The sequence below is a fragment of the Odocoileus virginianus genome, chromosome 4, assembly GCF_023699985.2.
Source record: "Odocoileus virginianus isolate 20LAN1187 ecotype Illinois chromosome 4, Ovbor_1.2, whole genome shotgun sequence".
In the NCBI taxonomy this organism is placed as follows: domain Eukaryota; kingdom Metazoa; phylum Chordata; class Mammalia; order Artiodactyla; family Cervidae; genus Odocoileus; species Odocoileus virginianus.
The window spans coordinates 85195911-85221454 of NC_069677.1; positions in this window are offsets into that span (position 1 = coordinate 85195911).

Below are 25544 nucleotides of genomic sequence, written 5' to 3' on the forward strand. Positions count from 1 at the left end.
AAAAAAAAGTAACTTCTTCCTTCTTCAAGGTTAATTGTTCTTCATTTGGATTGAGGGCAAAAAAAATATTTAGGATGAAAACTAAGATCATGGCATCTGGTCCCATCATTTCATGGGACTTTATTTTGGGGGGCTCCAAAATCACTGCAGATGGTGTTTGCAGCCATGGAATTAAAAGACGCTTACTCCTTGGAAGGAAAGTTATGACCAACCTAGAGAGCATATTAAAAAGCAGAGACATTCCTTTGCCAACAAAGGTCCGTCTAGTCAAGGCTATGGTTTTTCCAGTAGTCATGTATGGATGTGAGTTGGACCATAAAGAAAGCTGAGTGCCAAAGAATTGATGCTTTTGAATGGTGGTGTTGGAGAAGACGCTTGAGAGTCCCTTGGACTGCAAGGAGATCCAACCAGTCCATCCTAAAGATCAGTCCTGGGTGTTCATTGGAAGGACTGATGCTGAAGCTGAAACTCCAGTACTTTGGTCACCTCATGTGAAGAATTGACTCATTGGAAAAGACCCTGATACTGAGAGGGATTGGGGGCAGGAGGAGAAGGGGATGACAGAGGATGAGATGGCTGGATGGCATCACCAACTGGATGGACATGAGTTTGAGTAAACTCCAGCAGTTGGTGATAGACAGCAAGGCCTGGCGTGCTGTGATTCATGGGGTCACAAAGAGTCGGACACGACTGAGCAACTAAACTGAACTGAACTGAACCCAATCCAAGAGATGTTCAGACAAAAGTCATGTGAAGAAGCACTTCAGCACTTCAGTTCAAAAAGTTATGATGTTTTGTGTCCCAACCAGGATTCTGGATTTTGGTGAAGGAGAGAGTTACTGTTATCCTGGGTGGAGCCATCAAAAACGCAGCAATGCTTTTTTGGTTTTTCATCTGTAGAGGCAACTTTTATGTCTTTCTTGTTAACATTCATTTTTAAATTTTTTTTATTTTATATTGCAGTATACCCTAACAATACTGGGGTAGTTTCAGGCGGACAGCAAGGCTTTTAATAGAAAGCACCCCAAGCACCATGACAGTGGATTTAACCACACCAGAAGCATTTGAAGCATTTGTCCAGAAAATGAGAATTCTTTGAGCTTCCATTGACTTCACAAAGACAGGGTAAGAGGGGAATGGGGTGGGGGGGTGGGGGGGAAGTAAGGTTATACTTTTATAAAACATTTATTAATATCAGTTATCAGATCAAATTGATTATTAGAACTTGAGTTTAAAAATAAAAAGACTTGAAAGCATTAGAATCACTTGCTATACACTTACAAATTATACTAATTTTGAAATTTGAGACATTTAAAAATCCTGAAGTGAGAGGCAGCTTTTATCAAAGAATTGCAGTCCCCTTTGACACAAAAATAAATTAACTGGCAAGTGGCCTGGGAATCACATTTTGTGATCTCTCCCTGACACTGAACAAAAGACATGTGCTCCTCTTCTTTCAAAATCTCTTTGGGAAAAAAAAGCTTAATCTAAAGCAACAAGTTGAGTAAGTAGCTATAAAAATGCAAGCAAAACTATTAGACTGAATGCAATTCAAGGACCTGCACAGTAATGGATAATCACTGCATCCTGTATCCTGTTTCTAGTGATGGTTAATGCATGAAAACTATGAGGGGGGAAAACCCAAACCATACCACTTGCAATAATGTAATTCTGATGTGAGAACTGATATGCTTTTCTGACCTCAGTGATGAGCATGTGTCATTTGTCAAGCATTAGATTTAATTACCCTTATTTATTTACTGGTCCAGGCTTCCTGGCAGTGATAGCCCCTTCTCAACATACAGCCAAAGACCACAGATGACCAGCCATTGGAAAAAGGCAATTCAAAGCCCCAGCTAGAGATGCCTCCTACTGAATACCACCCCTGATGGCTGATGCCCTGCTGTTGCCATGGTGATAAATGGCAGGGTAGCCCTTCCTTTCAAAATAAACCCCGCTGCTTGACTTCCTCTATGAAAATCAGGAAAAAGGAAGTGGCCAGGCCGCAGTGGACAGGTGGCCACCTGTGGTCCTTATCTGTTAGCTGGGGGAGCAGGATCCCCACTGTCCAAGAGCCTCAAAGGATAAAGGGGTAGGGAGCGCCAACATCATACTTTATGCAAGTGTTTCTTGTTCCTCTTGACCGTTAGAAAACAAGCAAGAGGCATGTGGATTGAACCTCTAATAGGTCGACTTTTAAGTGATTTTTTCCCCCCTGAGGATGTGAGGTGCAGAGAAAGAGGGAAGTGTACTTGTGTTGAGGGCAGGGGCTGGTTGGTGAGCTTCCAAGAGCCACTTAAAAAAGTGATTGTTTGTCCCTGGGTATCTGAGTGACTTAGGGAAACAAGAATAAAGGCTAAAGGGCAAACTGAACAGTCAACCCCAAACCAGACCTGTGTAGGGGAATTTCCCAAACGTGGGAGGGAGGCTTCAGGGACAGTTAATTAAAGAATCAAACCAGGATTCTCGATTGCTTTTCCACCTCCACTTTATTCTGTTGCATTTTTTTTTTCTTTTTTAACAATAAAATACACATTTTAATTACACTAAAACTAGTAGAGAATATTTCTACTCCCAAAAGCTTAAATTATATTTTAGTTTTAATTATTTTACCTCCAAACACAGTAAAATGACTTCTTAAGTTTCAAGTGACTTTTAAAAAGGGTGCTTATGGTTGAACTTGAGACTAACCTTTCATTTGGGGGAATGTCAATAATCTTTGTTTTTATTGAACTTAACAGCACCCCACACATACTCAAATGCATATTTCTAGGAAAAAATCCATCAAAGAATGGTCATGAAGAACAATGATTATCAAGGATGAAGGTGGTAAACTGACCCTTTTTCAAGGCGTGAAAATGCTGGACGTTGCATGCTAGTCACTCCTCATGCAAAATTGCCCAAGGAATGTTCATGCAGTTTTTCTGGCTTCCTTGATAATGACAAAATCAGCTGTCCTGGTACTTTCACTTCTTTCTATGAGAAAAGAGAAGAAGAAAACCAAAGGGAAGAGATGCATGGAAGTCAAAGTACATCAATGGAGTTTAGCTGATTGACGAAGGATGTTTTTAGTTTCTTAATACATGATGTTGCATTGTTGATTAAGACAGGATATATATGCCTTGTATCTGCTGCACTTTCAATAGCCTTGGTGTCCTAAGAGGACGTCGCATCCTGGGAAGATGGGGAGACTGATTGTAGCAGCAGACAGCCCACCCCATTAGAGGCAACACTCTATAGCGGTGGCCTTTGCAGCAGCTGGCGTCATTATAGGATGAAGTGGTTCCTAATTGTGCTATTGATTTTTCCCCTCTTTAATGGATTCTTCTCCCAACACACTCCGAGTTGAGCCACTACCGCATCCCACAGACCTGTTGCCAGGGATGTGCATCAAGCTGTGCATTAGAGGCGAGAGGATGCTTTGCTTGGTGGGTTACTTAGCAGTAACCCAGGTAGAATAACCTGGGAGGAGGGATTCCAACAGCCTTGCAGTAAACATGTGCTGACTTCAAATGTGGGCACTGGGTGGGCGCTTCACAAGTCATTTCATTTAATTCAGCCTTGGCAACACCCTTGTTATTACTACTATAACCATTTTTGTAGAGAAACAACTGAAGCTCAGAAAGGTGAAGAAACACATCCAGGGGCACACAGCCAGTAAGACATAGAACCAAGATTTCATCCCGGGAGAGTCCGAATCCCTTTATATCAGAACAGGGAACCCAAAAGCAGGTGTGCCAACCAAAGAACTTACTGGACTGCATGCCCAAGAGTCCAGTGCTGGGTTTAATGCTATGCAGTCTGTCTTGTAATGCTTTGTCGTTGCCGCTCATCTGCTCAGTCGTGTCCAGCTCTTTGCGACCCATGGACTGCAGTACATCAGGCTTCCCTGTCCTTCACCATCTCCTGGAGTTTGCTCAAACTCACATCCATTAAGTCAGTGATTCTGTCCAACCATCTCATCCTCTGTTTTCCCCTTCTCCTCCTGCCTTTTCAATCTTTCCCAGAATCAGGGTCTTTTCCAGTGAGTCAGCTCTTCGAATCATGTGGCCAAAGTATTGGAGCTTTAGCATCAGTCCTTCTTGTGAATGTTCGGGGTTGATTTCCTTTAGGATGGACTGGTTGTATCTCCTTGCAGTCTGAGGGACTCTCAAGAGTCTTCTACAGCTTTGCAGTTCAAAAGCATCAATTCCTCAGTGCTCAGCCTTCTTTATGGTCCAACTCTCACATCCACACATGACTACTGGAAAAACCAGAGGTTTGACTAAATGGACCTTTTTATTTTTCACACGGCCCCAATCGTGGACTGAATGTATGTGTTCCCCTCAAATTCATACATTAAAGCCCTAATCACAAGTATGTATGAGTAAAGAAGTAATTAAGATTAAATAAGGTCCTAAGACTGGGGCCTTGCTCCAATGGAATGCGTGTCCTTATGAAAAGGAAGACTAGTGGGCTCTCTATTTCTGTTTATTTCTCTGTCTCTCTGTCTCTCTCTCTAGCTCTCTTTCTCTGTCTCTCTGACGTAAGAGGACATAGTGAGAAGCCCCTGTCTGTAAACCAGGAAGAGATCTCTCACCAGGAACTAAATCACCCAACACGTTGAGCTTTGACTTTTAACCTCCAGAACTGTTAGAAATAAATTTCTGTTAAGTCATCCAGGCTATAGTACTTGATTATAGCATCCCAAGATGATTAACAGAGCCCTTAAAAATTGTGTATTTGATCCTACTAGGAAGTGGGGTGGAAACAGAGCTCGTCTGTGAGCCAGGCTTGGAGAGGGGACGTCCCTAGATGTGACTGTCCTTTGGTATCTCCAGGAGGTCCAGGAGAGAGGAGGAAGGAACTCAGATCAAGGCAAGTGTTCAGAACCCTGGCAGTGTTGCCATAAGACATATGAAGTCTCTGCTGAATGGAGCTGTGAACCTGAGGGTGGATTTTGATCCCAGTGTGTTATAACTGCTTCTGTTTCTCTCTGAAGTGATTCATACCAGTCCCTGGCTGGGAGCAGGCTGCCTTCTCACTTATGTGTCTCAATTCATGATGCCCTGGACCGCAGAGCAGAGGTGTCAGCTTTCCGACCTCTCTCTGACCTGGGGGTTAACTTTTCTCTTTTGTTCTCCTTCTCATATTTGGAGATAAATTTCTAGCAAGAATATGAAATTCCATGGGTCTGATCCTTTCTCTCCTAACCCCGCCCCCACCCCCATGGCTCTTGAAAGAATAATTAATTTAGAACTTGAGTTCATTCCAGGATGGAAGCACCTTGTGAAGAAAGGTGGCTGCTGTGGATAAAATCAGAGTGGGTGGGGTTCAGATCGAGGCTCCCACACTGATATGCTTTGACTCAGAGGTGGACCACCTCTGGGCATGGGGCAGGGCACCAGCAGCTTCGTTCCCTACTCTGATCTACTGATACACCAGGTTAATCCTGTCAGTCTAACAGTTTTCAGCGTGACTACTTTCCTCGAAAGCCTTCAGTCTCTCTGTGCTGTCTCCTACTGAAGCCCAAATTCCTTAACCAAAATATCATTCCAGATGAATTTTTACCCAAATGACCTAAGCTATCTTATTTATACACATGAACTCTGTACTCTAAACAGGACTGTCTCACTCCCCCAAGAACACTTTCTTTATGCCTTCATCCAATTCATCTTACCTTAAAGAAACTCTTGAATCTCACCTGTCTTTCTAGGACTGGCTCGAACCCCACTTAGGTGCAAAGCCTTCACCCAACACTGATATATGAATCTCTCTGCTCCCTGGGAACTTATCCATACTTCATCATATGTGTATTATCATCTGCTCACCAACAAAATTTATATCCTCTCTCAAGAGGACAAATGTATTATTTACTACTTTTTATCCCCAACAATGTCTATGATCATGCATAGGTATATATTATATTACATTAAGTATTGTTGAAATGAGTGTTTGAGTAACCAGAAAGATGCATTTCCCAGTATTTATGTTTCTCTGGTTAATTTCTGGCTCGATTTTAGAGGGTGAAGGTGTTGGGTGTACAAATGGGTTATTATAAGGATATGAAAGTGATCTCAGAGAGAGAGAGAGGAACAAAAAATATAGCTGGTCCATAAACTGGAAAACTCTAAGAAAAAAAGTCTCTCACTTCTCAGCAGCCTCATGGTCTTCCTTTTCTCTCTGTTTCTCACTGTCTCTAGTCTTTATTTCTCTCTGCCCTCATTGTTTCTTCACAATGTAAAAACCAGTCCTGAGTCTATTAGGAGGGATACAGTTGGCTAGAGTCTGCATTTCTGTTCAAATTTTTGAGCAAGAAGCTTATTGATCACTGACCAGTAAGCTAATTGATTGGCATTTGGGTCAGGTATCCACTTCTGTTTCAGTCACCTATGTTAAATATGGTAACATAAGGGAGCCAAGCCCACTCCTTCAACACAGATAATGGATAGAAGTCCTCAGAAAACAGTTCTGTAAGCAGAGCATACAGTCCAAAATATGCCACAAGGTACAAACGAAAATGAATTTGTCAGCATATGTATGTGAACTGAATAGTGCTCACAAAATACCTACAAAAAATACAATAAGGATTTACCAGATTCTGATCCTAGGAGACCAGAATGTACAGGAACATGTGTATCCATAACAGGATCATCTCGTCTGCCCTTTTGTAACTGTGAAATGCCTTTCATACACCATCTTCCATCCCAGGCCAACTCTTCCACCAAAAACTGAAACCACCTGGCAACTGTTTAGTTCCCCAAGGTAGAAATATTGAATCCTGCAGCAATATATCTTCATTTATTCATTCATCCACTCATTTTTTTCATTAACCTAATTATTTCTTGAGTTCCTTATTTGTGCCAAACCTTGTTCTAGATATTAAGGATACAGTGGTAAACAAAACAAAACCCCTGCCCACACATAGTTTCCGTTCTGTCTGGGAAAGTCCATCAAGAAATGCTAATCACGTCGTGAAGTGAAAGTCATTCAGTCGTGTCCAGCTCTTTGCAACCCCATGGACTATACAGTTCATGGAACTCTCCAGGCCAGAACACTGGAGTGGGTAGTCGTTCCCTTCTCCAGGGGATCTTCCCAACCCAGGCATCGGGCCCAGGTCTCCCGCACTACAGACGGATTCTTTACCAGCTAAGCTACTAGGGAAGCCTAATCACATAGACATCTGGTCAACTAGGCAGAAAGTTATTAAGACAAATAAAACAGGATAAGAAGCCTGAGATAAGAAGTGGCTATTTAGATAGGGTTGTCAGAAAAGGTTTTTCTGAAGAAATGATATCTGAGCAAAGGCTTATGTTGCAAGAGTGTGAGAAAGGCAAAGATCCAGCTGAACATGTTCCAGGCAGAGGAAACAGTAAGAATAAAAGCCCTAAGTTGTCATGCTTTGTATCTTAAATGTACAGAAAGTCAGTGATGAAGAGAAGCAATAGCTATATATTAGACTGTAGAAGTATTAAACTGTAGAGCCCCATTCCATCTTCCACTTCACTATCTAGCTCATATCGTAATTAGGGCCAGCTTCATGGATGTGACCTTAGAAGTCACATAGGGGCCCCCTATTCAGGATGGTTCCCCACTTGGCTTAATGCTATGTGGTCACCATATTGAAATATGTAATTTTTGAACAAGAGGCCCAACATTTTCATTTTGCCCAGGGTCCTGCAAATTATGTAGCCATTTGCTATGGTCTGAATTTTGATGTTCCCTCAAAATTCATCCGTTGAAATCTTAATGACCAGTGTGATGGTATGAGGAGGTGGAGTGTTTGGGGCCTGCCACCCGGAAGAGATCAAGTCATTTGGCCAGACTGGTATCCTCATCTCAGAATTTCAGCCCCCAGAACTATTAGAAATGTATTTCTACCCAATCTGTGGTATTTTGTTACAGGAGAAACAATAGACACAGATATTAGCCCTGACTGTAATTATTTGTAAATAAGCCAGACTCCTGCTTTTTTTCTTTTTTAATTTTGAACTCTTGAAAAAGGAGACTGTGTCTCATTTATGTTTATAAATTTTCATTTATAAACATTAATTTTGATTACATAGAAAGTTGAGTACCATTCTCAGCACAAAGGCGAAGCACTGGAAGAAACACAATTTTTTTTCAAATGTTAACATTTAGAATAAACAATATGTTCAAAGAGAGAACTCACCTTCTACTCCATATGAGTGCAAAAGTGTTTGAAAAATGAATGTAGAACCTCCATTAACATTTTTATAAAAGTTTAGAAATTTACAACAGAGTTCAGCCTTTAAGATAATGAAGAATAAGTAATAAGCCTAATCATGAACACAAATAGAATATTTTGGAAGTGGTTCTAAATTCAAATGTATTTTTCCTCAAAGTTTATCATCATAATTATTGTACCCACTATCAGTTCAGTTCAGTCACTCAGTCGTGTCAGACTCTTTGCGACCCCATGGACTGCAGCACACCAGGCTTCCCTGTCCATCACCAACTCCTGGAGCTTGTTCAAACTCCTGTCCATTGAGTCAGTGATGCCATCAAACCATCTCATTCTCTGTCATCCCCTTCTCTTCCTGCCTTCAATCTTTCCCAGAATTGGTATCTTTTCCAATGAGTCAGTTCTTCTCATCAAGTGGCCAAAGTATTGGAGTTTCAGCTTCAGCATCAGTCCTTCCAGTGAATATTCAGGACTGATTTCCTTTAGGATGGACTGGTTGGATATCCTTGCAGCCCAAGGGACTCTCAAGAGTCTTCTCCAACACCACAGTTCAAAAACATCAATTCTTCCAGGCTCAGCTTTCTTTGTGGTCCAATTCTCACATCCATACAAGACCATTGGAAAAACCACAGCTTTGACTATTGTCAGCTTTGGACCTATTGACTATTGGACCTATGGACTATTGGACCTTTGTCAGCAAAGTAACGCCTCTGCTTTTTAATATGCTGTCTAGGTTGGTCATAGCTTTTCTTCCACAGAGCAAATATTTTTTAATTTCAAGGCTGAAGTCACCATCCACAATGATTTTGGAGCCCCCAAAATAAAGTCTGTCATTGTTTCCATTGCTTCCCTATCTATTTGCCATGAAGTGATGGGACCAGATGTCATGATCTTAGTTTTTTAAATCTTGAGTTTTAAGCCAGTTTTTTCATTCTCCTCTTTCACTTTCATCAAAAGGCTCTTTGGTTCTTCTTCACTTTCTGCTATAAGGGTGGTGTCATCTGCATATCTGAAGTTATTTATATTTCTCCCAGCAATCTTGATTCCAGCTTGTTCTCATCCAGCCCTGCATTTCACATGATATACTCTGCATAAAAGTTAAATAAGCAGGGTGAAAATATACAGCCTTGACCTACTCCTTTCCCAATTTGGAATCAATTTGTTGTTCCATGTCCAGTTCTAACGGTTGCTTCTTGACCTGCACACAGATTTCTCAGCGGACAGGTAAGGTGGCCTGGTATTCCCAACTCTTGAAGAATTTTCCACAGTTTGTTGTGATCCACACAGTCAAAGGCTTTAGCATTGTCAATGAAGCAGAAGTAGATGTGGATGTTAGCAATTTGATCTCTGGTTCTTCTGCCTTTTTTACATCCAGCTTGAACATCTGCAAGTTCTCAGTTCACGTACTGTTGAAGCCTATGTAGTCCCCAGTATAGAAATGCTAAATGCTCTCCTTCAGAATTAAGTTCACAATAAATTCAAGTGTAGCTGGTCTCCACATGTGTCAGATGGACAGGAAGGAAACAGGGAAGAAGCATGTAAGCCTGCATCCTCTTGTTGGCCCACTAGTGCCCATGATATTGATGTTTTCACCCCTGGCCTTCCAATGTTTCCAGAAATAGTACCCAAATGATTCCATAGTGCCCCCCAAATACACTGAATTCATTTGTCTCAAAGTGTAGATCAATACCAGTGAAAGGTGCTCCACTCAAACTTTCTAATTAAAAAACTATATACAGAAGAAGTATCTCTCTCCCTCTCTCTGCCTATCTCTGTCTGTTTGTCTGCCTTTCTGTCTTTCTCTCTCTCTTATTTCTCAGGTTATTTGACTCGGTCATGTTCAGCTAACCAGGATTGCTGACTCCCCTTAACACCAAGGAGAAGCAGCAGTGCATGGACTCAGGATGGAATGAGGTCCTCCCTTTTGTGTGACTGTACTGATTCCTCAGGAAATATTTCAACAGACTTCTTGCTGCTAAGAGTTTCATGGCTTGGAGTTTTCTAGTCCTAATTTTTCTTATCAGTTTCTAATCTCTAGGCTTTTAAAAGCAATAGAAGTGTTTTTAAAGTAATAGGAAGCCTCCTCAAGCCTTACTTTGTCTCCACCATTCTATGCAAAATAGAAACAGTAAATCTAAAGTCATAATGTTCCTTTTCTTTTATATAAACAATTTTATAATATATGTTTTCTGCTCAAATTCTATACGCACACATCCAACTTTCTATTGAGTCTGTCTTTATCAATTAGCTTTCAATACCTGAGTCCAGATATTCAGTTCAGTTCAGTTGCTCGGTTGTGATGGACTCTTTGCGACCCCATGGACTGCAGCACACCAGGCCTCCCTGTCCATCACCAACTCCTGGAGTTTACTCAAACTCATGTCCATCTCATCGGTGATGCCATCCAACCATCTCATCTTCTGTCGTCCCTTTCTCCTCCCACCTTTAATCTTTCCCAGCATCAGGGTCTTTTCCAAAGAGTTGCTTCTTCACATCAGGTGGCCAAAGTTTTGGAGTTTCAGGTTCAGCATCAGTCCTTCCAATGAACACCCAGGACTTATCTCCTTTAGGATGGACTGGTTGGATCTCCTTGCTGTCCAAGGGACTCTCAAGAGTCTTCTCCAACACCACAGTTCAAAAGCATCAGTTCTTCAGGGCTCAGCTTTCTTTATAATCCAACTTTCATATCCATACATGACTACTGGAAAAACCATAGCTTTGACTAGATGGACCTTTGTTGGTAAAGTAATGTCTCTGCTTTTTAATATGCTGTCTAGGTTGGTCACAGTTTTGCTAACTTTTCTTTTCTCTCTTATCTCTGTTATTGAATTGCATAAACAACTTCTATGTGTTTCTTTTCTTTGCCTTTCTCTCTCTCTTCTTCTTCTTCATCCCTATCTTCCCTCCAACATTCCACTGATGGTCAAGTGGTTGATTCCACCGACATACACCCATATCATTTTCATTCCTGCTGGCAAGCCATGTGCCTATCTACTCAACTAATGAAGTAACATCACAACAGCTAAGCAGCCTGGAGCCCTCTCAATACCTGCATCTTATATTCTGTTGCCAGGGTTAGGATCTTAAGAAAGGAATAGTCAAACTGTTGCATGGACTCTTCCTTGCTTCCCAAATCTATTACATACAAAGCAAAAGCCCAGCTCACTGGCAAACATTAAAATATCCTTAAATTCTCTCTTACCTCCCCTTCCATCCTTGCTTTACATCTTGTAATAGGTTGGATTGTGTTCCCCCAGAATTTCTATTCCCCAGTACCTATAAATGTGACCTTATTTGAAAATAGTACATTTACAGATGTAATCAAGTTAAGAGGAAATCATACCTGAGGAGGATGAGCCCTAAACCTGATGACTGGTGTGTCTGGAGGAGAAAGAAGAGGAAGATTTGGATAATAGAGGCCTGGAGGAGACCAAGATAAAGGCCATGTGATGACAGAAGCAGAGGTTCTGATGCAGCTGCAATCAAAGAAGAGGTGGAAAGAGCACTCCCCCAGGGCCTCCAGAGGGAACACAGCCCAGCTGACTTCTTGTATTCAAATTTTGAGCCTCCAAACTTAGAGCATTTATACTGCTCTAAGCCACTCAGTTTATAGTCATATGTTACAGCAGCTCCGAGACCCTGATACATATCCACACAGCACAATCACTCCCCATCTCTGCCTGACAGTGTTGCCTGACCTTAGAAGTCTGGAAAAGAAACTCCCAGCAAGGTGCCCTCTACCTGGGCAGCCCACGAGTTCCTAGGGTGGGCCTTTACCCTGTAATCTCCAAGAGAGTTCATTTTCCCATAGGCGCTGCCAGTGAAATGCATCCCGGAAGTCCAGCCCTGCCCTGTCGTCTCTGGTAGGGAACTTACACGGTCGCAGTGGGAACCTCTAAATTATGGCTAGTTCAAGACAGGACCTAAAGCCCAGCCTGCAAGACTGAGCAGTTTTCTTTCTGGGTGCATGATTTGGCTCTGGCGAGGCTGCCTGATGGCTTGGATGGTAAAGAATCTGCCTGAAGTGTAGGAGATCCCCTGGAGAAGGAAATGGCAACCCACTGCAGTACTCTTGCCTGGAGAATTCCATGAACAGAGGAGCCTAGTGGGCTACAGTCCATGGGAATGCAAAGAGTCAGACACGACTGAGCAACTAACACTTTCACTTTCTTTTAGGCTGCCTGTAGGATCATGGATTTCTTCTAGCCTGACCATCTGAGGCCACACATCTCTCAGGAGCTGGTAAGCATACAACAGGCCTGGTTTCATCTGGCCTCCCCTTGCCCTTGTGAAGTAAGAACAGGCAAGCGTGGGCAAGGGGCTTGTTCCCCAGGAAGAAAACAGACTTGGCAAGGGTACGCTGAGGTCACAGGGAGCCTGTGTCAGAACGATAAGCAAGCTGATGACTACACGGAATGATCAACACGGGTCATCCCCAGGGTCCGGGGAGAGCAGTCTTCAGACTGAAACCTGCTGCGCTGCCTGTAGACCAGCACAGACTCCCTGTGGCCAAGTGCTTGCAAGTCCTCATCCTGCTCCATCTACAGCTGGCTGTTATTGTTCAGCCATTCAGTCATGTCCAACTCTTTGCATCCTCATGGACGGCAGCACGCCAGGCTTCCCTGTCCTTCACCATCTCCCAGAGCTTGCTCAAACTCATGTCCACTGAGTGGGTGATACCATCCAACCATCTCATCTTGTTGCCCTCTTCTCTTTCTACCATGAGTCTTTTCCAGTATCAGGGTCTTTTCCAACGAGTCAACACCTGGGGTCACAGGTAAAAATGACATCTGGGAAAAAGAGAGCCACTGGATCTTCCAAAGTCCACCCACCCCTAGGCCCTTGTGGGCAAGTTCCATTTATAACTGGGGACCAGCCTGAAACTAGATTGTTGAACTCTGGCTACAGAATGAATTAACTGGAATGGCTTGTGTGGATGGATGTGAGTTCTGTGTTACCTTCCCTTGCCGGTGACACTGAAAAGTGTCATCAGGTCAAAAAATCCCACGACCTGTAGATGCAGATCCTTATTTGCCATTTCAAAGTTTGTAGGAGCTGTATGTCATGGGATGAATTGTATCTCCCCCAAATTTATACCTTGAAGCCCTAACCCCCAAAATCTCTGAAGAAGACTGCATTTGGAGAGAGGGCCTTTAAAGAGGTGGCCATGCAAAAATGAGACTAATTCCTAATCCTACTTGGCTGGCATCCTCATAGAAAGCAGAAACCTGAGCATGCAGCCATATCAGGGAGGCATTAGCACGGATGAAACACTGTGTGCGGACACAGAAAAGGCAACCATCTGCAAGCCAAGGAGAAGGGCCCTGGGAAAAACCAAATCTTCCAACACCTCCACACCTTGTGAGAAAATAAGCTTCTGGTGCTCAAGCCACCTCATCTGTGGTGTTTTGTATGGCAGCCCCTAGCAAGCTAGTACCAATTTTGATACTTGGAGGTGGGATGCTGCTGTAACATATCACTTAAAAAGCGAAAATGGCTTTAGGACTGGGAAATGGGGAGAGGTTACAAGAGTTTCAAGTTGTGGGTCTTTCTTGGTGATCCAGTGGTTAAGACTGCTTCCAATGCAGGGGATGTGGGTTCATTGGTCAGGGAAATAAGATTCCACATGCTACACTGCACAGTCAAAACAAAAAAAATTTAGAGGTGCATGTTAGGAAAAGTGTAGATAACCTTGGAGAAACTGATAAAGACGTTAAAGATGCTTCTGTTGAGGCCTCCAATGGAAATGACATACGTGTTCCTAGATGTTAGAGAAAACGCAATCCTGTTTACAAAATGCAAAGAACTGGGCTGAATTGTGCTCTAGTGCGGTGAGAAAGGGAAGGCCTATGAGTGATGAACTTGGATTTTTAACCTAGGAAATTTTTAAATAATGTATGGAAGATGTGACTTGGTTTCCCTTACTTTATTGTTGTTAAGTCCTGTCCAACTCTTCGCGACTCCCATGGACTGCAGCACACCAGGCTTCCCTGTCCTTCACTATATAGATGGGCTTCCCCAGTGGCTAAGTGGGAAAGAATCTGCCTATCAATGCAGGAGCCAAGGATTAGATCCACGGGTCGGGAAGTCCCCTTGGAAAAGGAAATGGCAACCCATTCTAGTGTTCTTGCCTGTATAATCCCATGGACAGAAGAGCCTGTGAAAGAAGAGATAAATTGAAGAAGGACTTGTTAAGCAAAACAAAACAAAACACAAAACAAAACCAAAAAAATCCAGAACTCAAAGATTTGGAAAATTCTCCCTTATTCATATTGCAAAATATGAGAAAGCATGTTCTGGAGAGAATAGCAAGGACGTGTGAGTGGGCAATAAATTGATAAAGAAATGACAGGAGGGCATCACAGATGCAATCAGCCGTATCAGCCATCTCCTCGGAAGTCAGGGCTAGCGAATGAGGCTCTACCAGAAGAAATTCTGCCAACTTGGATCAAAGGGGACAGAGATGGGAGAACACAAAAGGGAGATGTTCAGATCTCTGATTTTACAGGAACGACAGAGCTATCCAGCTGTGAACACATGTTGTTTGTTGTTGTTTAGTTGCTAAGTCTTGTCCAACTCTTTTGTGACCCCACAGACTGTAGCCTTCCAGGCTCCACGTCCATGGGACTTCCCAGGCAAGACTACTGGAGTGGGATGCCATTTCCTTCTCTAGGGGAACCTTCTAACCCAGGGGTTGAAACTGTGCTCCTGCATTCCAGGTGGATTCTTTACCACTGACGTTATCCTTCCACAAAAGGGAAGATTGATCCCAAAGACAATTCAGAGCTTGTCAGGACTGTCACCATCACCACAGAGCCATAGGGTACTGGCCCCAGAGAGGGAGGCAGCCTTCTGGTTTTGAGAAAGCCAAGCTGCAGCCACTCACGGTCTCCTCGGAGGAGCCGCTGATACCTTGCCCTCAGGCTTCCAGCCTCCAAAACTGTGAGAAAATAAATGGACACTGTTGGTATTTTGTTTGGTTGTGGTATTTTGCTAAGGTGGCCCTGGCAAACTCATGTACCATATGAAAAAAGAAGAAATAGTTGGAATTGATTTTAATAACATCTTGACCCAATAGATCCCAAAATAATATCATTTTTAACACAGAATCAATACAAAAATTATTGATCAGATATTTCGCATTCTTTTGATGGTACAATATCTCCCAAACACTTAGTAGTATATCTCAATTTGAATCCATCATTTTTTGGGTTCAACAACCACAGTGGTCACACACTATTCAGCTGTGTGACCCGTTCAAAAACAAGCCATCACTAATTATGCTTTTTGTACAGATTTCTGGAAAGAAATTTTAAAAAAAAAATGGTGCCTATAAGTAGACACCAAGTTTCTTTCTAGACTTCTGCTGTATGCATTGAGGGGAGAAAAAGTTACTAAAGATAAAGAGCTTCTACCCAAATATGGAAGCTAGAAAGCAATCAGGGAACTTCTCTGGTGGTGCAATGGCTGAGACTCCATGCTGCTAATGCAGGGGGCCTGGGTTCAATCCCTGGTCGGGGAACTGGGTCTCACATGCTGCACCTAAAGCCTGGCACAGCCAGATAAATTTTTAAAACAGGAATAAGTCTTTGTGTTTTAAAAAGAAACAAAGAAAGCAATCAGGAAAGCTGTAAAAAGCAATGATCCAGACAAATTTTGCATCTTAAAGGATGTGTCCAGCAAAGAGCACTTGAGTTTTGGATGATGGAAACAGAAGTTCTGATGTGTTAAAACTGCCCACAGTGAGTTCCCCAAGAGTCCACACTCTTTCGTGGCCCAAATTCCTGCTGTTTCTGGAATCTTGATTCCCTCTATTTCCTGGGCTTCTTGAATCCATCCACTCCAACTCAGATCTGGCATCATGTATCCTCAGTCACCCCCACCACTCCCAGCCTGGTCCGCACAGCACGCAATCCACAATCTGCAGATGCCCTGCTTTCGACTTTAGGGTAAAACTGAGGGTTTTTATTCCATGACGTCCAGGCTCCTGCATGCTCGGTCTCCCACCTGCTGCTCCAGAGTCACTGAGAGCCTCTCATCTTCACCCTCTTGTGGTTTCGTGTTCTTGCCACACACACTCCACCCCTCCCACACTCCACCACTCCACCCCTCAGCTTCAGTGACATCTCCTCCTGGAAGTCTTTCTGGTTTCAGAGCCCTTTGCCACCATCCTACCCAGCAAAAGAACTGTTGTTGTACTGAATACCTCCCACCTCTCAAAATGTTCTTTTTAATTAATAACTATTTTTACAACAGTTTTGCATTTATAAAGAAAACTGAGCAAAAAGTACAGATAGTCCCCATGGACTCCCTCCCCCACCTCAACTTTCTCACATTATATCCTTTTTTTATTAGTGTGGTATGTTGGTTGTGTGGAGAAGGAAATGGGAACCACTATTCCTACCTGGAGAATCCCATGAACAGAGGAGCCTGGCAGGCCACAGTCCATGGAGTCACAAGCAGTGGACATGACTTAGTGATTAAATTACCACCACCACATGTTGGCTGTAATTAAACAATATCACATTATTTTTACCTAAAGGCCATGGTTGGATGGCATCACTGACTCAATGGACATGAGTCTGAGCAAGCTCTGGGAGTTGGTGATGGACAAGGAAGCATGGTGTGCTGCAGTTCTTGGGGTCACAAAGAGTCAGACACAGCTGAGCAACTGAACTAAACTGAACTGAACTGAAAAGTCCGTAGTTAACATTCAAAGAAGCTTGCTCCTTGGAAGAAAAGTTATGACCAACCTAGACAGCATGTTAAAAAGCAGAGACATTACTTTGCAAAAAAAGGTCTGTCTAGTCAAAGCTCTGGTTTTTCCAGTAGTCATGTATGGATGTGAGAGCTGGACTATAAAGAAAGCTGAGCCTTGAAGACCTGATGCTTCTGAACTGCGGTGTTGGAGAAGAATCTGGAGAGTCCCTTGAACTGCAAGGAGATCCAACCTGTCCATCCTAAAGGAAATCAATCCTGAATATTCACTGGAAGGACTGATGTTGAAGCTGAAACTCCAATACTTTGGCCACCTGATGTGAAGAACTGACTCATTGGAAAAGACCCTGATGCTGGGAAAGACTGAAGGCAGGAGGAGAAGGGGTGATAGGGGATGAGATGGTTGGATGGCATCACCAATTCAATGGACATGAGTATCAGTAAACTCCGAGAGTTGGTGATGCATAGGGTAGCCTGGCATGCTGCAGTCCATGGGGTCAAAAGAGTTGGACACAACTGAGCGACTGAACTGAACTGACTGAACATTCATGCTGATTCTTTGTGTTGTACATTCTATGGGTTTTGATAAATGCATGATATCATGTGTCTCCCATGACAGTATCGCACAAAATTAGCTTCACTGCCCTAAAGATCCCGTGTTCCATTTACTCACCCTTCCCCCGCCCCATCCCCACAAGTCCCTGGCAACCACTGATCTTTTTACTGTTTCTTTTCTTTTGAAGTTTTGTCTTTTCCTGAATGTCACAGAGTTGGGATCATATAGTATTAGCCTTTTCAAATTGGCGTCTTTCACTTGCTACTACACATTTAGGGTTCACCAATGGCTCAGTGGTAAAGAATCCACCTGCAATACAGCAGATGAGGGTTTGATCCCTGAGTCAGGAAGATCCCCTGGAGAAAGGAATGGCACCCCACTCCAGTACTCTTGCCTGGAGAATCCCATGGACAGAGGAGCCTGGTGGGCTACAGTCCATGGAGTCACAGAGTCCAACATGACTGAGCAACTAAGCATGTACCTACCATATCTTTTTGCAACTTAAAGCTCATTTCTTTGTATTGCTGAATACTGTTCTATTGTATGACTACAGCACAATTTGCTGATTTATTCACTTACTGAAGGACATGCTTTCAAGTTTTGGCAACTATGAGCAAAGCTGCTATAAATATCTGTGTGAACATAGGTTTTCAGCTCATTTGGGTAAATACCTAAGAACACAGTTGCTAGATTCCACAATCAGGCTATGTTCCACTTTACATGAAGCAACCAAACTGCAAAACATTTTTCTGATGACTATTATCATTTGACTCTTTTTGAATAGTAATGTTTGAGAGTTAATCTAACCCATGCCAGTCTTGTTATAGCCACAAAAATGAAGCTTCAGAGGGGAAGGAGGGACAGCTGGATGAGAAAGAAAGAAAGAAACTGCTTAGGAGAGCTTAGCTCGCCTGGTAAGAGAGAGTTTCCTGTTTTTTAGTGCTACAGACCACATGTGGCTGGTCTCAATCATCACACACAAACAGCAGTATCTGCCCACACTGCTGGGCAGTCACAAAACACAGCAAGGAGCTGCTGAGCTACAGAGATGCCTCTAGATAAATTCCACTCCTCCAGGACCAGAGAGTTATGTGACCCGTGCAGCCCTTTGGGACACAAACTGAGCACCCATTGTAACAGGGAAGAGTTAATGAATTTATGCTGGATCTGCTTCTGTGACTTTAACCCTCATTTTGCTGCTTTTGTTATTGTCAGTTCAGTTCAGTTCAATTCAGTTGCTCAGTCGTGTCCTACTCTTTGCTCCAGGCTTCCCTGTCCATCACCATTTCCCAGAGTTTGCTCAAATTCGTGTCCATCAAGTCGGTGATGCCATCCAACCATCTCATCCTCTGTCATCCCCTTCTCCTCCTGCCTTCAATCTTTCCCAGCATCAGGGTCTTTTCCAATGAGTCGGTTCTTTGCTTGAGGTGGCCAAAGTATTGGAGTTTCAGCTTCCACATTAGTCCTTCCAATGAATCTTCAGGACTGATTTATTATTGTAGGCATACATAATGGCCTGCCTCAAGGAGATAACCTGAGCCCCCCCAGGACCCTAAGGAAGTGAAACTAACACATTCCCTTGCCTGAGGCTTGCCATTCTAGGGGACATTTGCAAGGATTGAATACTCTTTTTACTTTGTTTCCCCTCAACCTCTGATCCATAAAAGAATCTGGTAACCAGGCCCCAACAAGATGATTATTTTTAGGTGCTATCCTGCCATCTTCTTGGCCAGCCAGCTCCCAAATAAAGTCCCTTCCTTGTTCCAACATGTCGTCTCAGATTTATTGGCCTATTGACTCAGTAACACAATGGGAAGAGTCCTCCCACTGTATCTTGGTTGACACAGATGTAACAAGAGACCCTGAGCCCATGTCTGTTAATGATCACTGCCCAGGGAACAGGGTATCTGTATCTATACCAAAATTCCAGTACCAATAGCAAATTCACCCAAAGAAGCCACTCCTGAAATTCCCTAAAGCAGTCTGGAACTAAACCCAGACAGAACATGTGTCACTTCGTGAGTGAAGAGGGCCAGTCTGCACCCAGATCGGGGCCACTTGCCTTGTAATCTTAGAAACGGCGCTGGTTTCTTTGCCTCCCACCTCCACTGTCAGCAACCAACCTTAAACGGGAATAACACCAAGAACCATGTGAGCCGTTCAGACAAAACACAATTTATAATCTTTTAATCACTACCGGGCTAGACAAGCTTCTTCCAACACAAACTCCCCACACATCCTCCACGCCTTTTATATCCCTCCCACGAATCCACAGAGCCCCTCCACAGACGAGATATTGCAAAACCCTCTGCAACAAACGGGATGTAGCTTCCAGCTACACCTCTTTTCGGGAATGGGTACAAAACTGTGGTTTTATGTCTCAGGAAGGCTCCTTCCAAAGCAGATGGGTGACATTGCACAATTAAGACAACTGACACCGCTCTGTCTACCCAGGATCAGAAACCTGGGTACCTGGATGGGATCTGCAACTGGCTTCTGCTAAAGCAACTGAAAACTGTTAGTCGCTCAGTCGTGTCCAACTCTGTGTGATCCCATAGACTAGCCCACTAGGCTTCTCCGCCCATGGGATTTTCCAGACAAGAACACTGGAGTGGGTTGCCATTTCCTTCTCCAGAGGATCTTCCCAACCCAGGGATGGAACCGGGGTCTCCTGCATTGTGGGCAGACTTTTCACTGTCTGAACCACCAGGGAAGCCCCCTGCTAAAGCGAAATGCATTTCAATACAGAGACAAACTCAAAGACTCGGCCCTTCATGGTTTTGTTTTGTTTTTCATTGTTACAAAGGGTTCCCCTTAAGCTTATGATAAACTGAAAAGTTGGTTTTGTTTTTTAGGTCATAGACGTCAAAAGAAGCCTATCCTTTATATCAGACAGAGTTAAATTATGCTTCTCCTTTTTTTTTTTAACCTGGAAAATTTCCCCTGAATTGAAAAATAGGCCTCCACTCTTTTTTTTTTTTTTAAATAAGTCACAATAGAGCTTCTTTGGTGACAAGCCACTGCCTGCTGTTCTCAGACAGAATCTTTGCATCCAGCCTGGCAGCTCCACACAGGCACACCAAGCACCAAGTCTTCTCCTAAATTATGATTATTATTGCCTAGAGCAACTGTCAAACCATGGAGCCTTCAGAAATACTCTGGATTCCATTACAAAGAAAATCATGAGTATTGCATCATTGTTGCTGCTGCTGTCGCTCAGTTGTGTCTGAGTCTTTGCGACCCCATGGACTGTAGCCCGCCAGGTGCCTCTGTCCATGGGATTTACCAGGCAAGAATACTGGAGTGGACTGCCATTTTCCTTCTTCAGGGGGATCATCCCAACCCGGGGACTAAACCTGTGTCTCCTGCAGCTCCTGCAGTGCAGGTATATTCTTAACTGCTGAGCCACTCAAGAAGCCCCTTGTATTACTACCTTCTGCTTTTATTTTATCGGTAGGAGATAGACATGCAGCTACTGTGTCCAGATATCCTCCTGGCTTTGAAGGCTGAGACCACAGGACTGAGGGACCACAATACCCACAGGCAATGTGCCCTGCAGGATCCTTTATCAAGCAGTCCAGCTCAAGGCTTCAGACTCTGGGTCTGGCTCACTACAGACACTTCCATCACTAGATGGGCGGTAAAACCCATTCTGGAGCTGACACAGCACATATATCCAAGCTTTACATCTGTGTTTCTGTTTTTCTTAAAGCCATGTCATCCTCTAAGAAAACAAACAGCCTATTCAACCAAGTAAAAGATGATGATACAACGTCCAACTAGTCTATGAAGATGGATGGGTTCCATGTCCTATAAATAAAGTCCCCTTGTACTTAATCACACTGAGCTGGACATGCAGGCAAATTATTGTCCACCAAGAGTAAACTGTGGTGACGGAGCACTTTTAAATATAAGACCCTGCATGGCTTTTTCATTTCTTGGGGACATCTTGTGTGTCTATGCTATGAATATTATGATAAACAGGGTGTGAATGTTGGGATGTAAAACAATAAAATTGCCATGTAGAAAAGCTGTCATGCATGTATACACATATATATCTTCATAGTTTAATTAGTATAGGTACAAAGTATAGAAAAGTCAACTCCTCTTGCTAAATATTTATTTAGTAAATCCATAAATCCCTATTTATGGAACCAGAAGTTTTAGATAAAATAAGACATTGAAAATAATCAGGAATTTAAATTTAGGGACTTATGTCTCAAGAAGTCTCCTTCCAAAGCAGATGGGTGGCTGGCTTTGGGACATACGACATCTTTCTCACGGTGCCTATTTAGCTACTCATGTACCCACATGCACTTATTCTCTACTCGATTAGAATCTGGTTCTCTATATTTTGATCACCAACTGAAGCACGTGACTTTCAGGCCAAAATAAAGGCTTAGTACTTTGAGAGATGTTTTATTTTTACAACCTTGGCAAAGCCAGTATCATTGATTAAATGTCTGAATTCCAGCAGAGAGAGAAACTTGGCAGAATCTGGGGGTTCCCAAGGAAGCTGGATTGGTCCCAAACAAAGGAGAGATTCCAAGTGATGCTTTTTATTTTAATTCATGCTAATAGATGTCCTGTGGCTTGTCACTGGGCCTCCAGAGGGCTGAAAAGTGTGTGTGGGTTGGGGGGGGGGGGTGTGGATAAGGGTAAGGGTAACATTTATGTGTGTGGATTAACTAGCAGGAGGGACAGAGCATCTCAAAGACAAAAATGCTAGCAACTACCTTGATTATGATCGCTCATGGTGGGCAACATTTGCCCACACTGGTGCTTAAGAACTGTCTTCCTAAGGAGAGGTGGCATGAATTGAGAGAGTAGCATTGAAATATATACACTACCATGTGTAAAACAGTTAGTGGGAAGTTGCTGTATTACACAGGGGCCTCAGCTCAGGGCTCTGTGAAGATCTAGAGGGGCTGGATGGAAGGGTGGTTGGAAGGGATGGTGGGAGGGAGCCCAAGAGGGAGTGGATATATGTATACATAGAGTTGATTTATGTTGTTGTAAAACAGAAACGAACACAACATTGTAAAGCAATTATATTCTGATTAAAAAGAAAAAAAACTTTTTTTTTTAAAGCGCTATTGTCCTGCACTGCCTCAGAGTTGCAACTCACTTGCTTCATGGGCTTTGTTTAGGATTCATGGACCCAAGTTTCATTTTAGCCCTAAATGACTTTCGGATGCTTTTGCTGTTTTGACATCGGTATGTGCAGCTGGATCCAAAGAGATACCAGTTCTCTACAGTTTTCCGTGGCAGTCCACACTTGTTTTTGATTAATTTATTAACCCACGAACTCCCTTGGGGGTGGAGGGGGAATACAGCGGGGAATCACCTTGAATCCTTTTGTTTTAACATTTCAGCCTTGCTCTTTATAAAAACTGCTGAGCCCTTCCACAGCCTATCTTTTCTTACCAGCGGAGTGAAATATGTTTTTAAATGTTTGGAAAGAATGGAGAATTTAAATGAATTTCATGTGGATGCACACGCATGCGCGCACTTGCTCATCTTTGTTGCCTGCCATCGCCTTTGTCCACCGGCTCTATGACCGCATCACTCATCACTGGTGAAGTCTGCTTTTAAGCAAGACACACAGCTGGGAGAGTTGGGAGTTTCCCCTTGCTCTCTGAGCCCCTCTGCCCCTGCCCTCGCATCTTTCGTCAAAGTGTGAGAGTGTCAATTTCATCAGATGCTGAAAACTTCCCAGTACAAATCTGCCCATGTGAAAGGGAAGTGGGGTGACCCTTCATTTAAAAAGACCTCACCTCGAGCATCAAACTAGAGCTATCTTTCTATCCAGGCTTATCTGTCCATCACCACAGTGCCCAAGTGCTTGATTTAAACTGACATTATGCCAAAAAAGCAACCAGACAGAAAAAGAACTGCTTACCACAACCACCAAAGAGCCAAATTATTATACTTCTAGCATCAATCAACTTACTCAGGAGTCCATAATTTTCAGCTTATGGTAGATCTTCAATAATTTGAATTTCCCATGTTGGGGGGAATCAATATTAAATCGAGGGTAATTATATAGCATTTTATGTAAAGGCTGCATTGTGATTGTTATATAAGTGCATTCTTTACTTCAAAAAATGTTAACCGTGTATGTACCAATTTAGTTCCTACAAAGTTCCTTCCACATGAAAAATGAGAACTTATAATGGCCACCTGATTTTAATATATCAGATTCTTCTAAGAGGTGGGAAGTTCAGTAAGTTGAACATTTCCTGGAAACATACTTGATTTTGTTTTCCAAGCTTTGTTCATTGACCAGGTGATATAACTATGTATTAGTGGCTTAGGAGCTAATGGTACTTTTATTATTAAGTTAAAAAATGATCAGAAAACAAGCATTTACTATTTATTATTTTAATTTCAAAATGTTCCTTAATGCTTAAAAATAAATAAAATTACACTTTTATTACTAGTGATGCTACAGAATTGATGTGTAAAAACTCTCAAAGAACATAGTCATTTTTTGAAACAAAATGGATTCTCAAAGAAAAAATTTAATCAGAGCATCACACCATCTCTTCTCTAGTCAGCAGACAGATGATGTGCTGCCTTCTGGGTAAAAATGTAACTTACATGTTTGAACTTGAATGAAATTAAGTTTCATAGTGTATAAATAGTAAGGGATGGAAGCTTTGAGGAGAAAAGTAGTGGCAGTTCAGGAAGGGACATTGAAAGCTCTTTATTACTAACTGAACTGCTCTGCAGACTAGATCTCCATCTGGAGGCAGACACCGAGGTTGAGAGTCAGAATGAAAGACAAAGGTTGTCCTGGCAAACCAAGGCCACAGCTTTGCACAACTTCCAGCCACTGCCAGCCTCTGTCATCAGAGTCCACTTGAACGCTGCCCTCGGAGAGGTATAGTGCACAACCTGTGCAGCTGGACAGTCCCTTCTGAGCCAGCTGACTCATTTCATAAGTTACGTGTGCAGTGAGAGACAGATTTCGACTCAAACATAGGAAGAATATTTTTGCAAGAGTAAGTCATCAAAGATGAAACTGGTGGACTCAGGAGGTGGGGAGGGCTTGTTATAAGACATGTCCAAGCACAAAGTGCTTTACCACCTGCCATGGGCTCTCAGAGGAGGTTTGCAACTTGAGTGACAGTAAGGGCTTGCCTCTGTGGTTGTTAAGGGTTTGTTTCCAATCCCAAAAGTCAGGAACCCATCAGTCAAACACTGAGTCTTCAGGCTTCGGAACTTGAACAAATGTATGGAGACCTTGAACAGTTATGGAGATCAAAACAGCTATTTGAGAGGGCTGTGACTTAAATAGGGCCTTCCCAGGTGGTGCTAGTGGTAAAAAAAATAAAAAGCCCACCTGCTAATGCAGGAGATGTAAGAGATGTGGGTTCGAGCCCTGGGTCGGGAAGATCCCCTGGAGGAGGGCATGGCAATCTACTCCAGTAGTCTTGCCTGGAGAATCTCATGGACAGAGGAGTCTGGTGGGCTACAGTCCACAGAGTCGCAAAGAGTTGGACATGACTGAAGTGACTTAGCATGCATGTGACTGAAATACAGGGGAAGCAGAGTTCCTGAGTCCTCTCATAGCTGCTACAAAAATAAATGATTGTCACAGATGTCATTTTCCCGTATTCTTCCCCCTGTGCTTGCATCACATTCAGCTTCCTCTTCCAGCTAATATTTCAGAAAGTACTGGTGACCACGCCGCCTCCGCCCATCAAGAGGGCAGTAGTTCAAGAGGTCCAAGCCAAGACCTAACAGGAAGCGGGAATGGTCTGTGAGGTATCTGTGTGTGTGTGCGTGTGTGTGTCCAAAAATGGATATATTCACTTCAAAGTCAGCAAGTACTCCTAACAGCCACACACATCACCCTCTGTGTGCAGAGTCTACAAGGCTCACAGAGGAGCAAGTGCAGGGCCAGGCAGTGAAGGAGGGGGAGGCATTGGCAAAGGCTGCAACCTAATGTTCCTCTCTCTACCTTCTCTCTTGGTCCAGAAGCGAAGAGTGGGAAGTACCTGATCCCACAGTAGTATTTCATTAGATAACAAGGCTGGAAGATCCTTTCATGGCAGCCAGGGAACTCAATAACAATTT